We start from the raw sequence: 14,778 nt of genomic DNA, 5'->3' as shown, positions 1-14,778 counted from the left end.
GTGACTGCTGAGACAAGAAATAAAATTATATTCATATAAGGAGATCAGCTTAGTCCTAAAAATGGAGCATTTTCCTTTTCATCTAAATTTTTTTTGAGGAGAATTGGCCTTGAGCTAACATCTATAGCCAACCTTCCTCTTTTTTGTTTTTCTCCTCAAAGCCCCAGTACATAGCTATAAATCCTAGTTGGTCATTCTAGTTCCTCTATGTGGTAGGTCACCAAAGCACGACTTGATGAGTGGTACATAGGTCCACGCCCAGGATCCAAAGTGGCGAACCCCTGGGCCTCTGAAGTGGAGAGTGTGAACTTCACCCTTCAGCTACGGGGCCAACCCCTCATCTAAATTTTGATCACAAAACTGTTCATCAGAATTTTTTTCAGAGAAACATGCTTGTTATTTAAATAGACAAAAATGTTTAAATACATATTTTATAGCTTTTGTGTGAGTTTTATTTCTAAAGTTCTAATACCAGTCATATATGAAATCAAGAAAACAAGTAATTTGATCATGAATGCAAGCAAAATCTATATACCAGATTGGATTTTTAAGTTCTATGTAGTGGCTGGCCGAAGAGATCATGTTGATTGTACAATTGACGACTATTTGTTTTTCATTGTGTCAAAGCTGTGTACGACTCTGTGTGTGTGTGTGTGTGTGTGTCTGAGAGAGAGAGAAAGACCATAACCAGTACCCATCTGTCCAATTAAAAAGAAAATGGGTCAGTTGCAAGGTAAGAAGTTCTTTTCTCTTGGACACAAATCTGAAATTGACAAGAGTATGAGGTTTAAATTTTATGATGACTATTTCTGAGATCAGAAGGGGAGGCAGAGACTGTAAGAGTCAGAGAATATCACTAATATGTTCCGTTTTTGCTTTCATTCCAGGAATGCAGCAAACAGTGGACAGCAACATGTACTTAGATTAACGGGAGAAATAGTCTGTCAGTTTGAAAATTTTCCAAGTAATGTTAATGGATCCTTTTTTATTAGTGTTTGTTATCCAAGCATAACAAATTCCAAGTCTGAAGATCATGCACCTTGAGGTTCACAAGCTCTCCTGTCTTTCACACCTAGTTGGTTCAATGCCAGTAAAAATTCCACAGCTGTTATTGACATTGATTTTAAGATGTTTCCTCATCTGTTGCACTCTTCTTCAGTCTGATGACTCAAACTTAGATAGGAGGATCAAATTACCCTGCTCATTTTTGTCTGCCTGAAGTTTTTATTTCCTAACATAATATTTCAATTTAAGATCATTTTTATGACTGGGAAAGGTGAGACTAAAGAGAGCATCTCCCCAGGCATAACTCTCATAGCATGTGCTGTATTATTTTGAAATTTGCTACCTATTTGTCTATCTCCCTCACTAAACTGTGAACTCCTTTAGAGACCGTGTTTTGTTCATCTTTTATCCCTAGAGTGTTTAATAGTGTCTTGCACATAGGAGGGTACTTCATAGATGTTTGTTGAAATGAATTGAACTAAATAAAAGATCACAAAGAACGGTACAATTTGCCTATATAGTATAAGAAAAATGTTGATCTCAATGTTGATATTTTTCCTTTTAATTTCTGAAATCTTAAAATCCATACAAAAAATCTCAAAAATCTATACAAACTCCAATTAGAAATTAAAATGTATAGCAAACAATTGAAGTATTAAAAGTCGTGTTTTCAATTATAACTGTAGTATATATTTTATTCCATTCTATTGTTTTATATAACATTTTTTAATAATCTCCTCAGCTGGAAAACTGATTTTTATAGTATAAAAGTCAAAATGATGTCATCTAGGTTTATATATATGCGTATATATGTATATATATATGTGTATATGAATAGTAGTGTCTATGTATTTGAGATATATATATATCATGTCATGTATATATCATGTCATATCATATACATCTCAAACACATAGACACAACACATATATACACAGATGTTCAAGATGCAAATGTTAATTATATGTTTTTATTATAGGAATATTATAGTAACACTATATTTTGGGATTGAAATGTTAGAGTTAACAAAGGTAACTGATGTCATTTCCTATATTCTTTAAAAAAAACACAACATCTTATTTAGGTTTTAGCGAGAGTAGCTAAGACACTGACTCCATAAATGCAATAGAAGAGAAAATGTGTGAGTGTGCATGCGTGTGTGCACGTGTGTTGGTAAGACTCTTCTTTTAGAGTCCAGAAACATGTAATGGATCTAAAACCTCACAGACCACTTGTGGTACCATGATTTTCTTTTAATGTGACCAGATCTTTTCTGAAGTGGATAAAGGGAAGAAGACTGTTTCCTAATCAATCTTCTCCATTAACAAAACCTATAGGGGGAGGGGGGGTGTGCACACGCATGCACACTTAAAGGGGGATTGAATGTTAAATAGTATGTCTAATTTTTAAGAATTTAGTGGAAACAAGATATTTAAGAAATACGATACTTAAAACTTTAATCTTAGTGGGCAATTCTAATTTTTCTATCCAGAAAATGGTAGCTGATCACTTACCAAAACTAAAACCTATTTCTAATTCATCTAATATAAGAAAATCTCTATTTTATTTCCTCTGCTCTTGATTCCTATTATTTACATTGCCCAGAAAAAAAAAAAGTATTGCTTCATTTGGTGTGGAATAATTGCTAAAAAGCCTTTGCAGTTACTTTATAGCATTACACGTTATGTTTTATGGTATATAATGGGATTTTTTTAAGGGTAATTTACTATTTGCCTCTATTGCTGCAACAAATAGTCACAAAACATTTTGCAGCATTCTGGCACCTGCACAGGACTGTGACTTATGAATATGCTAATGAGACTGCATCCAGAACTGGCAAAAATTCAGGACTCACACACAATTACGGTTCTGGCAGCCCTCAGTGCTATGATACCAAGCCTGACAAGGAATATTTAGGTTAATTAATACAAGGTATAGCTTTTTACATTTGGAATGTAGAACACTTTTAACATTATAAGTATCTGGGAATCAAGGTATTTTACTTATTGCACTGATTTTCTCACTAGTATTGTTGGAATGCTTCACATAAATTTTAGCAGTTATCTTGTACTACTTAATGCTGCTAAGCCTTGGAAAGGTTATTTTCTCTACAAAGCTTGTTTTATAAATAATGCCTGCAATGATTTTATTCCTTGTTACAAAGCAACATTGGATGCCAGACGCTGTTTCCCCTAATATTTTCAGAAAAGATTTCTATTGTTTTTCCTAACGTGTGGCATCATCACTTTCCAAAGCTGCAAGTAGCTCCACTTACAAAGCAGTGCTTTCCTCCAATAATAGAGCAAGGCCCTAGCTTTCCCCTTTCTGCTGAACAAAAAGCCTTCTTGTAAATCTCTTAAGTATTTGTTCAGTGTTGGGAGCTTCTTCCAAATGTAAAAGCATATAGATATTCACAAGTTTACCACAATGTTTTGCCTCTCTTTAATGGCTGAATTAAGATGGTTCAGCAAATGCAGAGCTGGCACAAAATAAAAAAGGCCTGCTTAGAGCCAAATCATATAAAACCCAGAGCTTTCGACTCCACAATGTGTGGAGTTCCATAGCGTGCTTAGTAGTTCTTTGGTTTTTGGTTTGGTTATTCATACATTTGCATATGTTTCTTCTTAACCTTAATATTTCTCTATGCACCTCTGAAAAATCACTGTCTACTCCAGACGCAAAAGGAAATATACCGACATGACAGGTACCTCAGGTGAATTTCATTCTTTCACTCTAATACACAGAGTCATCATTCTTGAGATTGATGATTCTTCACTTTTCTTTTTTTATTCAAACATAACTGAGAATACCATGAACAAGCATCAGAGATAGTGGCTCCTTGAACTGTGACTTTCATGGGAGTCACAGAGGTAGAGTAGTTGGTGATCTAAGAATCTGAATCACAGTTTGAAAAGGAACTCCAGGCGACTGATTGTCTGCTTTCTTTTACTGCCCTTGTCCCTGTTAACTGAGTATCTTTGTTATGGTATGGAACAGAGGTGAAGAACTCTTACACATTGTGGATAAGATGGGTAGATCTTCATTCTGTTTCTGTGACAACTTGGGGTTATAATTAGTGAGAAAGTTAAGGGCATATTTTTGGCTGTGAGTGAAGCCTCAAAGCTGTACTTATTGGAACAAACATTTTGATCTATTAGCATGCTAGTAATTATTAAGGCAAAAAGTTTTTTTATTGATAACTTTCTTCTCCTATTTGTTATATTCAACAAACACATAGTAAATATTTGCACCCCTAATATGAGTATAGCATAGAATTGTAACAAGGTTTCCTGTCTCCTGAAAGGACTCTCAACAGGACATTTATTACCTGGGAGAACATTCCGAGATCCAAGGTCTGTCTTTGAAGCTTGTAGTCTAAGGAATTTACTATAGATTATATATATTGAATGATCTGTCTGTATTGGTAATTTTCTCAGAAAATTTCCCAATTTTTAAAGTAACACATAGATACGCCATCAGTAATAACAATTCTGGAATTCCATGTGATAACGCATTCCAAGGAGTAAGTTATACCCAAGATGACATTGAAAGAAGATAGTTGCTTGGTAACTGTTATGGTTTGAATTGTGTACCCCCAAAAGTTATGTTGAAGTCTTTACCCCTAGTATCTGTGAATGTGACCCTTATTTGGAAACAAGGTCTTTGCAGATTAATTACATCTGCAAAAATGAGGTCACATAGAAGTAGAGTGGGCCCTTAATCCAATATGACTCTTGTCCATATAAGAGGTGAAAGACACACATAAGGATAACATCATGGGGTGATGGAGGCAGAGATTCAGTGATGCAACTTCAACACAAGGAACAGCAAGGCCTGACTGTTACCACCAGAAGCTAGAAAGAGGCAAAGAAGGATTCTACCCAGGCTCAGAGGGACCAAGCCCAGCTAAAACCTTGATTCAGATTTCTAGTCCCCAGGCTGTCAGAAAATAAATTTTTGTTGTTTTAAGACACCCAATTTGAGGTACTTTTTTCACAGCAGGCCTAGGAAACTAATACAGTAACAAAGCTGATATCCAGCCAGTATTCACTAATGTGACCAAAGCTGTTGTCTATAGCTAGGTTCTTTCAGATTGAGTATATCACTCATTGGTTGGTGCCCAAGCTATACTGGCTATTAATTATTTTGAAGATTCCTCCATTTTGTGAGCATGGGATAAGAACAACAAAAATGGTTGAAAAGGTTAATGATTCATGAATGTGAAGTCCGTAGCTAAGGATCCTTCTTAAACAGTTGTATTGAAAGGCAATGCCAAATTTTGCTGCTAAGACTTTACTTTTTTAATTTTTAAAATTTATTTCTTTCTTCTATTGACTAATGCTTTATTTCTCTATTAAATACATTTAATAGATTGCCCTACTATCATATAAGCCTTTGCTCTGGTCTACTTTGTAAAGATCCTATAGGTTTAATCTCAAGTGGTCATTCTTATTTCTCTCATTCCCTTTGTGGGCATGTCATCCTCAGCAAAAGTAACATGGAGTACTGTGTTAAGTGCGAGTAAATACAAAGGTAAATGTGTAGTCTTTTGCTTTTAAAAAAAGCTTAGATTCTTCACCAGTAGGCTTGGTCATGGTCTGGCTTCTGTAGGGCCAGAGTAGGGTGGACACAGTTGATGGCCTAAAAGGCTTGTTTTGGGAGTTTAGAGAGACCATAGAGAGGGGGCTTAGAAGGCTCACAGTAGCCACTCATGGATATTAATTCTGAACCAAGGGCAAATCATAGTTTAGAATTTTCTTCAGATAATGGACAATGTCTAGGTTAACCTAAGGTTTTATTAATCTTGAATGTCTAAACTCTATTAAGTTCAGTAGGCTATTATTACCGAGACTTTATAGAATACAAGAGATTAGGCGTGACATACAGTCCCTGCCCTTTGAGAACACTAAAATGAGAGGGTAAAGTGGTGAAAGGACTTCGGAAGTGAAGGATGAGTAAAGTGAGGTCTGAACTAGGCCTTAGAGGATAGATGAAAGTAAGGCAGTCAGAAACTGCAGGGAAGGCACTGTAGGCATATGTAAATGTACATATGCTCTTTGCCCCAAATCAATGTAAATCAGTAATGTTATAATTGAATTTGGAGCCAGGGAGTAGCAAGAGAGATGAGATTGGCTAGTACAGATCATGGCAGGTTTGTAGGCAATCTGTGAAGCTTGGCTGTATCCTCAGGGGGTCCAAAAGGCATTAATGCACTTAAGCAGAGCACCACCATGTTTTCACTTCCGTTTTAAATAAAACACTTGACTGGTGATGTGGAAAACAGATTTAAGTACTAAACGCTTGTAAGCATTAGGAACAGTTAAGAAATTGTCATGGTAACAGAGAAAAGACATTGTAAGTCTCTGAATTAGGACAGTAGTGAATGAAATGGAGAAACAGAGTTTTAGAAAGTGAAAGTTTTACCTTCTCAAAAACAAAGGACTAATGTGTGCGATGTATATACACATTTTGTATATACATATATTGTGTATACATATATTCATATATATGATCAGATATTTGCTTTCTCAATATGTAAAAGTATATTTTGACTCCAATTTTTTGAATGTTATAAAAATGGTAAACAATCTAAAAGCCCATTCATAGGATGAATTACTATGTGGCTTTTGAAAAGAAGGAGTTAGGAAATACATGTTCATATATATGTCACAAAAAGATTTTCATTTTTAATTATACAAGAAGTAAATTTACCAAGTATTATAAATAATATTTTAGTTTCATAAGATAACAATACTTATATATTTACAAATGTGTAGAAAATAACGATGTACTGTAAACTTAATGTTTAGCTGGCTTTTTTCAAAAAATTCTTCTTTTGTTTGTTTTCCTCCCCAAAGCCTGAGTGCACGGCTGTATATCCTAGCTGTAAGTCCTTCTAGTTCTTCTGTGTGAGCTGCCACCACAGCATGGCAACTGACAGATGGGTGGTGTACTTCCACTGCCGGGACTCGAACCTAGGATGAACCTGGGCCACTAAAGTGGTGAGAGCTCTGAACTTGAACCACGAGGCCATCAGGACTGGATCACCAATGTTTAGCTTTGAGAGATGGGATCATAGGTGTATTTCTCTTTTTAGGTTATTATTTCTATTTTTATGAGTTTTTTCAAAGTGGCTTGTTTTTGATACTATCTTTTAGAAAATGTAGCCTGTTTAGAACAAATAAATATTTAAATAACTAAGTCTTATAGGACTTGTAATTAATTGGTTTAGGGAATGATGGAAGAGGAACTGTCAAGATTGATTCTCTTTCTCTCTCTTTCTTTATCTTCTTTAAAACCAGGTTACTAAGATGGCTTTTCAAGCTACCGATTGAGTGGAGGAATTGCAAAGGAAGCATATTTTTGTTTGATTTCTGGAGATGGGGGATATAGTGATTTACTCATTTTCACATGTAGTATTTGCTGTATTTCTAGGATATGCAAGGGAAGGTTTCTGATCTTTGGGAAGAATTTGGAACTGGAGATACCGACTAGGGCTCAGTAGCCTATAACATAATAGTCAAAGATTATGGTTTAAAAATAAATAACATGAATGGCTATGCCGATTCAGGTGTATGTGAATTCAGTCAGGGAGAAGATATGCTGACTGAGAAATCAAACACTGAAAAAATGTTTTCTTATGTAAATAGTAAAAGTTCAAGCTAAAGGTTATAGAAACCATCTATAATAACATGTTCTTTGTTTTCCAACGAAGAAATCAAAGATTCAGAGGGAATGACTCACCCAAAGTCACCTGGTTAGAGGCAGAACCAGGAGTAGCAATCAGTTTAATTCTGCAGATTCTCAGTTTATTTATTTCTCTTTCTCTATGCTTCCAGATGAGCTTGACTTCCAACTTTCTAGCATTTTACCATTTTCTAAAATCTTACTTATACACAATCTCTTTGGAATTTCACAGTAACTGTTAAGTATGAGGGGCAGATGGTTAGTCCAACTTTATAGCTAATACAAGATTCAATAATTTGTACAAATTTGAGTGTTTGGTAAGGGATAGAACCAGAATTTGAAGCAAGGCTTTCCACAGCCAATTTTGGCACTCTTTCCACAACATCAGTGACGCCTAATAGCAATTTTCAATTTACTTATATGCCTCTTGGGTCATGTCTGTCATCCCAGTATTTGAAAGGACAGAAGGCTGGAGTTTTAATTCTAGTATGTTTTTGTTTGAGTTTATTCTATCCATAGTCTCTTTTCTTCTACTCAAAATATATAAATAAATTTAAATTTTAGTCATAACAGAACTAGAAGCAAGAATATTAATTTTAATTCATTCTTAAAGAAGTTAGTAATATATAAAAAATTTTAGTGTGGGTGTCTATAATATTTAGTTTTCACAATTAGAAATTCTATAACTGAAGACATGATAAAGGAAACTGCTCATAGGAATGTACATTTAATTCTTTAGTTTGCCCTCTTTTTATTTTTATCTCCCCTTTCTTTAAAATTTGCCCATGTGAAGTTGGAGAAGGATCTTACCTATACTTGAAAGTCTGAAAATTTTTCTGCTTATTAAGAAATTGGTTTTAGTCACTAACAGATTAATAATGTTAACCTATTATGTGTGCCACATATGATGCCACAACTTCCTCATAATTTTCAAGGGATTCTTTTTCTTAAAAAGTCAATTATTTGGCTCTTTACTTCTCTTCATTAAACTTTCCAAGTGCTGTGCAGAGGCACAACTGTGTCTTTGTCAGCTGCTTAGAGGAGCTATTTGTCAATTGTTTTGCTTCAAGGACTGCCTCCTTTGTTGATGTTCTTCCACGGATTCAAAAAGTAGTTCAACAAAAAGGAAAACTAAAAAAAAAAAGAAATGTCATTTTTATCCATGGAGTATTTTTCGAGAGGAAAAGTTTTCAGGTCACATTATTTAAGAACTTGTTTTGCTTCCTTGATCCTTTTTTTTTTTTGACTTCATAATCCCTATGATTTTTCATTGGTAACAACAACAACAATAAGGATGCTTAAAAAATAGAAAGATAAGAATGGAAATGAGTAGCCTGCCTAAGATTGATGAAATGGCAGTAAACGTAATATGAGATTTGCTATTATAAAGACAAAAAAGGGACAGAAAATTTCCATTGGGATCTCTGATGATATCAGGTGAGAAATGGGTTGCTATTTAATAGAATTTTAAAACTTGAAGGGATTTTAGATATCATCTAAACCTGTCTATTGCTTTCATAGGTCAGGAAATTGCAGGCCTGGGAAATGAAGTGATTGTCAGATTCTAGAACAAGTGCCAATACAGAACAGGGAGTAAATATAATACGCTGCTGTGCCATGCAGCTTGGCACTAGCAGGGGACATTGGCTTTGTTTTCCCCATAGGTTTTCATTGGTTGAGGAGTGAGCAATTACTCTCATGCAATGCTATATGGAGAGAATTGTGAGGAAAAGACTGATGGACTTTATAAATTTTTCAACTCATTTCTATGTATATAAGATTGAAATAGGTAAATTTCATTTCTGTAAATTTATTCCCTTCAGTTTCTTACAGTTCACAGATCCCTGTTGAACTGTTACTCACTGTAACACACAATTTAGATTACATTATTTATTTAGACTGACCATTACTCTTTCCTTATTTATGCTTTGCCCTTTTCCTCTTCTGCACCTCTGAATGAATAGATAAATTAATAAAAGAAAGACATAAAATCAATTTTAAAAGATTCTCTCTAAGTAGGGATTAGTAAACTGTGTTCCATGGACAAAATTTAGCCTGCTATCTGTCTTTTTAATAAAGTTTGATTGAAACACAACAATGTGTGTGAAATTGGATGTGGTAGAATAGTGCCAGGTGCATACGATTATTCAACTACTGAAAAAGTAAGTTTCAAAATGAGAGAAAGAGGTTGTTCTTCAAGAGGATCGGAGGGTTTTCCATTGCATGAAAAATATATTTTAAAACACTTCTTTTTGTAGTTTCTTATTTTATAATTTAATTTTATTTCTGAATTAGTTCTTTAGATGATACAGAAGAGTTAGAATGACTTACATGATCCAACATGTTGAAAGATGCTAGGAAAAACACTCTCAGAATAAGGAGGAATGTTTCCTAACAAAATAAAACAGTTTATTGAAAACATAATTAACCTTGAATCTCTATATTCTTTGAGTATATGACAGTTTGTGCCTTGTGAAAACATTTTTTTATATTCAGTGCTGAAATTTTTCGCATCCCTCAGGGCACTCTACAATAATGAATGGTAAGTGGAGGATTTCTTCCTTATGTTTCCATGCTGGTGTCAGCGTTCACTGTGATAAAGGACCACTATGTGGAACAGTAACAAACATCATATAAGAATTTCAAACTGTCATGTCTATGTATGAAATGTCAGTGATAGTGATAATCAACAGATATTTTGTCTCAAACAGATATTTAACAACGTATTTTCAGAGGATCAAATACACCAAATGACTGTTATATGCACTAAATATTTGTTTGGCATTTGTCTAATCATACTCAACTCATAGCATCATAGAATATTCATGTTGAATGAGCTAATGCTTTTTTTAACCATTGTTTATAGATGATGAAAGCTAAAGCCAGTTTGGAAATGATATGGTAAATCCTGAAATTTAGAGGAAATAGAGTGGAAGATTTAGTTAGGGTTGTTATACATGCAAATCAAAAGAATGTACAAATATTGGACAGTGATTGTCAAATTGGATTTCCTAGACCCTCAGGATTTCAGGGAAGTTTATACCTAGTTATACAGGGACAATACCTCGGGTTCATCTTCTGCTGTCTCAACTAGAACACACCCTTATATGAGTCTGTTCAGTATTAGATTCTGCATAAAATTTCATTTGAAAAATCAGAGACTTTACCACTAGAACATGTGTGAATGCCATTGCTCTAGGTTATTGAACAAGACCACTTAACAAAGAAAATAGCAACTATGTCAGAATTTACTGTTGGATGACCCCCTTACTTATCAGCCTAAACAGATCTTTGGAGAATTAAACAGTATGAGAGATTGTTTAGCCAATATCTCAGTGACCTAGTTTGCTAATCAGCAATGTAGTGAGTAAAGAAGTATATTCATATTCCCAGAGTAAATGCAAAAATAATAATAATGATACCTTTATTAAAAGGACAAAAATCAGGGCCAGACCCAGTAGCCTAGTGATTAAGCTCAGTGCACTCCACATCAGTGGCCCACGCGGGTTTGGTTCCCAGGTGTGGACCTACACCACTTGTCAGTGGCCATGCCGTGGTGGTGGTTCATATAAAAAAGAGGAAGATTGGCAACAGATGTTAGCTGAGGGTGAATCTTCCTCAGCAAAAAAAAAAAAGGACAAAAATCTACTTGGAGATCTTTGACAGATTTTATGAGTCATAAATCAAGTCATATAATCCAACCTTTTCCTTTAATAGATAAAGATATTTAAATGTAAGAATTCTCCCAATGACTGGTGGAATGAGGGCTAAAACACAGGCCTATGACCACCTTCATATGGTTTGTAGTATGAAGCAAATTAGATTAGGACTCAAAAAATCTAGTTTGATGTATAATAGCTCTCTAACTTTGAGCAACTTAACTTCTCTGAACATCAAGTCAATCATCTCTGGCATGGTTAATTCTCGATTACAGCATAGGGTAAGGAGGGCATAAAACGTTCTATGTATGATATCCCAGGTGAATATGAGGTATTAGTATTAGGATAAGTTTAAATAACATGTAATTGCCAATATCTGACTGCTTTTACCTATGAATACAGCGATTTTATATGGTTTGATTTAATATTATGAATACTATTATGCTACAAATGAATACTATTATAAAAGTTTATTTTTATATTAAGTGCATATGATTGATTTTTGTATGCCTCTCTTCATGGTTAAATATTATCTTTTGTCCTATTCAAGTCATTATCTTCACCCTCTTTGTATGTATATAAATACATATATATATATACACATAATCATTTCATAATATCCCATTCCTTACTGACATTTACCTCCTCCATCACAAGCAACCATCTTAAAATATTTCATATATTTCCTTTTATTTGCATGTGTCTTTAAAATTTTTAAACTGTCACTATTGTTATGTTTTAAAAATATTAAATTTATGATTTAACTCATTAGTAAACAATGTACGTAGGATTACCTTTTATTTCCGGAGAAAACAATGACATTTTGCTTCTCTGAGCTGTTTGGTAGATATGACAAGAGTGTAGAATTAATCCTAAGAGCTGGAAAGAACATAACTATTGCTAAAATCTGGGTACAATTGACATCCTTTTGACAGGTTGCTTCAATTCTGTTTGGCTTACATGCAGGCTTTAATTTTCAAACATTTTCCCCTTTGTTGTTTTCTGCTTCAAACATTCAGACAAACACATGGATGTGTGAGCACATATGCACACTTATGAGCACAAACACATATAGGGAAAAAAAATAAAAGAAAGAAAGAAAGGCTGAGACACAGAGAAGAAAAACTGGCCTACTTTTTTTCCAGGCCTTACTGAAATATCTAGGGGACAGAGGGAGCTGGCAAGTAAAACTAGAAATTTCCAATCCTACAATTTATCATTGTTAGATCATCAATTTCATTTGGAAACTTCAGGGAAAACATTCAAAGCTTATCAAAATTAAATACATATAATTGTATACATTATACATATAAATACATAAGTTATATATAAATATAATTATATAAGTGTATATATATATATATATATATATATTTTTTAAGATTGGCACCTAAGCTAACAACTGTTGCCAATCTTTTTTTTTTTCTGCTTTATCTCCCCAAATTCCCCTGGTACACAGTTGTATATCTTAGTTGCAGGTCCTTCTAGTTGTGGCATGTGGGATGCCTCCTCAACATGGCCTGACGAGCGGCGCCATGTCCGCGCCCAGGATCCGAACCGGTGAAACCTGGTCCACTGCAGCGGAACTTGAGAACTTAACTACTCAGTCACAGGCCCAGCCCCTATATAAATATATTTAAATATATAAATTGATATAGGTAGGAATAATTCTCAGTTTGCCCATTTCTGTTCTAGACCACAACTGAAAACAATTTAAAGTAAATATCTGTTTGGTTTTGTTTAACAAAATGAAATGTAAAGTATTATTAAATACTATTATTATTTACTTTCACCACAGTCTAGTGGAAACAACTTCCTGATCTGATTTTAAATCTCAAATCAGCCAATTACTTGTTTAATACTCTTTAAGGACATCGCTTTCTATATGGGTACATATAAAATGTTGATTTTATGAGAATACTTAACTGAACCATTTAAATAATGTCAGGTTTTATGATTTTGAACTGGGGAAATCCATGGCAATGTTCCTACTCTATTGGGAAGGATGAGAAGGTCCCTCAGCAACTTTTAACATGGTCCTTTCAATGGCAGTTTTGAAATGAAAATGTAGAGTTGAGTTGAAGGAGCAAGACCATTGACTTCCCTCTGATTTTAACAAGGTCAAGAACAGGAGGAAAAAGAGCAAGAAAACGACTTTCCTGAAGATACAACTTGTAAATATTTTACCTGTAGGTGACAAGGAAGAGAAAATGGTGAGATTTGAGTAATATCTGAGGAAGTGGTAAGATACTGCTAGAATGCCAGAGATGTACTTCTAAGTATATGTGATCATCACCTGTTGAATTAAGATTGGAAATCTCAAGATATTATGTTGTAAATCAAGCTTGTATTTATTCCAATCTCCATTTCATTTTCCACTGAATTAGTCTCTCCTTAGTCTGCTATATTGAGAGAGAAAAGTTTGCAGCATTTAAATATTCCAACAATCCTTTGACCCAACTGGCATTAAACCCCACTGATTCTATCACTGTTTTATCATCCCTCATACCCACTTATACACCCTTTTCCTTTCTTATCATGGTTAAATTCCCTGGCCAGTATGTGTAATCAGTCCTTTTTAACTGCCTCAATGCTCTTCAGCTGATTTATTTGGCAAAGCCATGACTTGGACTAAATCCAGTTCTTTACCTAGGCTGCACCTGCTGATCGTGGCTGGAGAAGAAGAAACAAAATCACAGGACTGTTGACTAGTCTCACTTTAAATTCTCATAAATGAACCTCACACTGTCCCTTAATGCTGACCAGCAATTATACGTATTTCTCTATTTTATGTACCCTCTCATCATCCTAAGCCATTAATTATCATCTCTTCTCTCGTTCTCTCTCAGTGGATGACCTTAACTGTTTCACTGAGAATGTCAATCTATCCCCCATATCATCCATCATATCAATATCTTTAACAACGTATGCTCTGTCTACTCTCCTGCTGCTAGAGACAGTTGGTCTTCATTATTAAGGCCTTGCCTCACACTAACACACATATGATTCTACGTTAGATCCCACTACCTTTGGCCTAATCAAGGACCTATCTACAGCAAGAATTATCTCTATGCTGCCTCATCTATTTTTTTCTCTAGATAATTACATTAGCATAAATATATGCTGTAATTTCTTTCACCTTAAAAAAAACTTTATGTCCCTACTTATCTAGCTAGCTACTGTGTTAGTTCCTTCCTCCCATGTTAGAGCAACTCCTTGAAAGAATTTCCCATTATCCATTCCCTTCAATTATTTTGCATCTTTCATCAACTCACTCCAGTAACATTTTTGTCTTCATGCTTAGTGAAACTGCTCCTGTCAAGGTCATGATTGACATCCACATTGTGAAGGCCTATGGTCAATTCTCGATCTGCTTCTTATTTAGCATTTCATAAGCATTTGCACCTGTTAATCACTCCTCTTCTTT

Source organism: Equus asinus, chromosome 11, assembly GCF_041296235.1.
Source record: "Equus asinus isolate D_3611 breed Donkey chromosome 11, EquAss-T2T_v2, whole genome shotgun sequence".
NCBI lineage: Eukaryota > Metazoa > Chordata > Mammalia > Perissodactyla > Equidae > Equus > Equus asinus.
The sequence above is the reverse complement of the archived record's forward strand: the minus strand, read 5'-3'. Positions refer to the sequence as shown.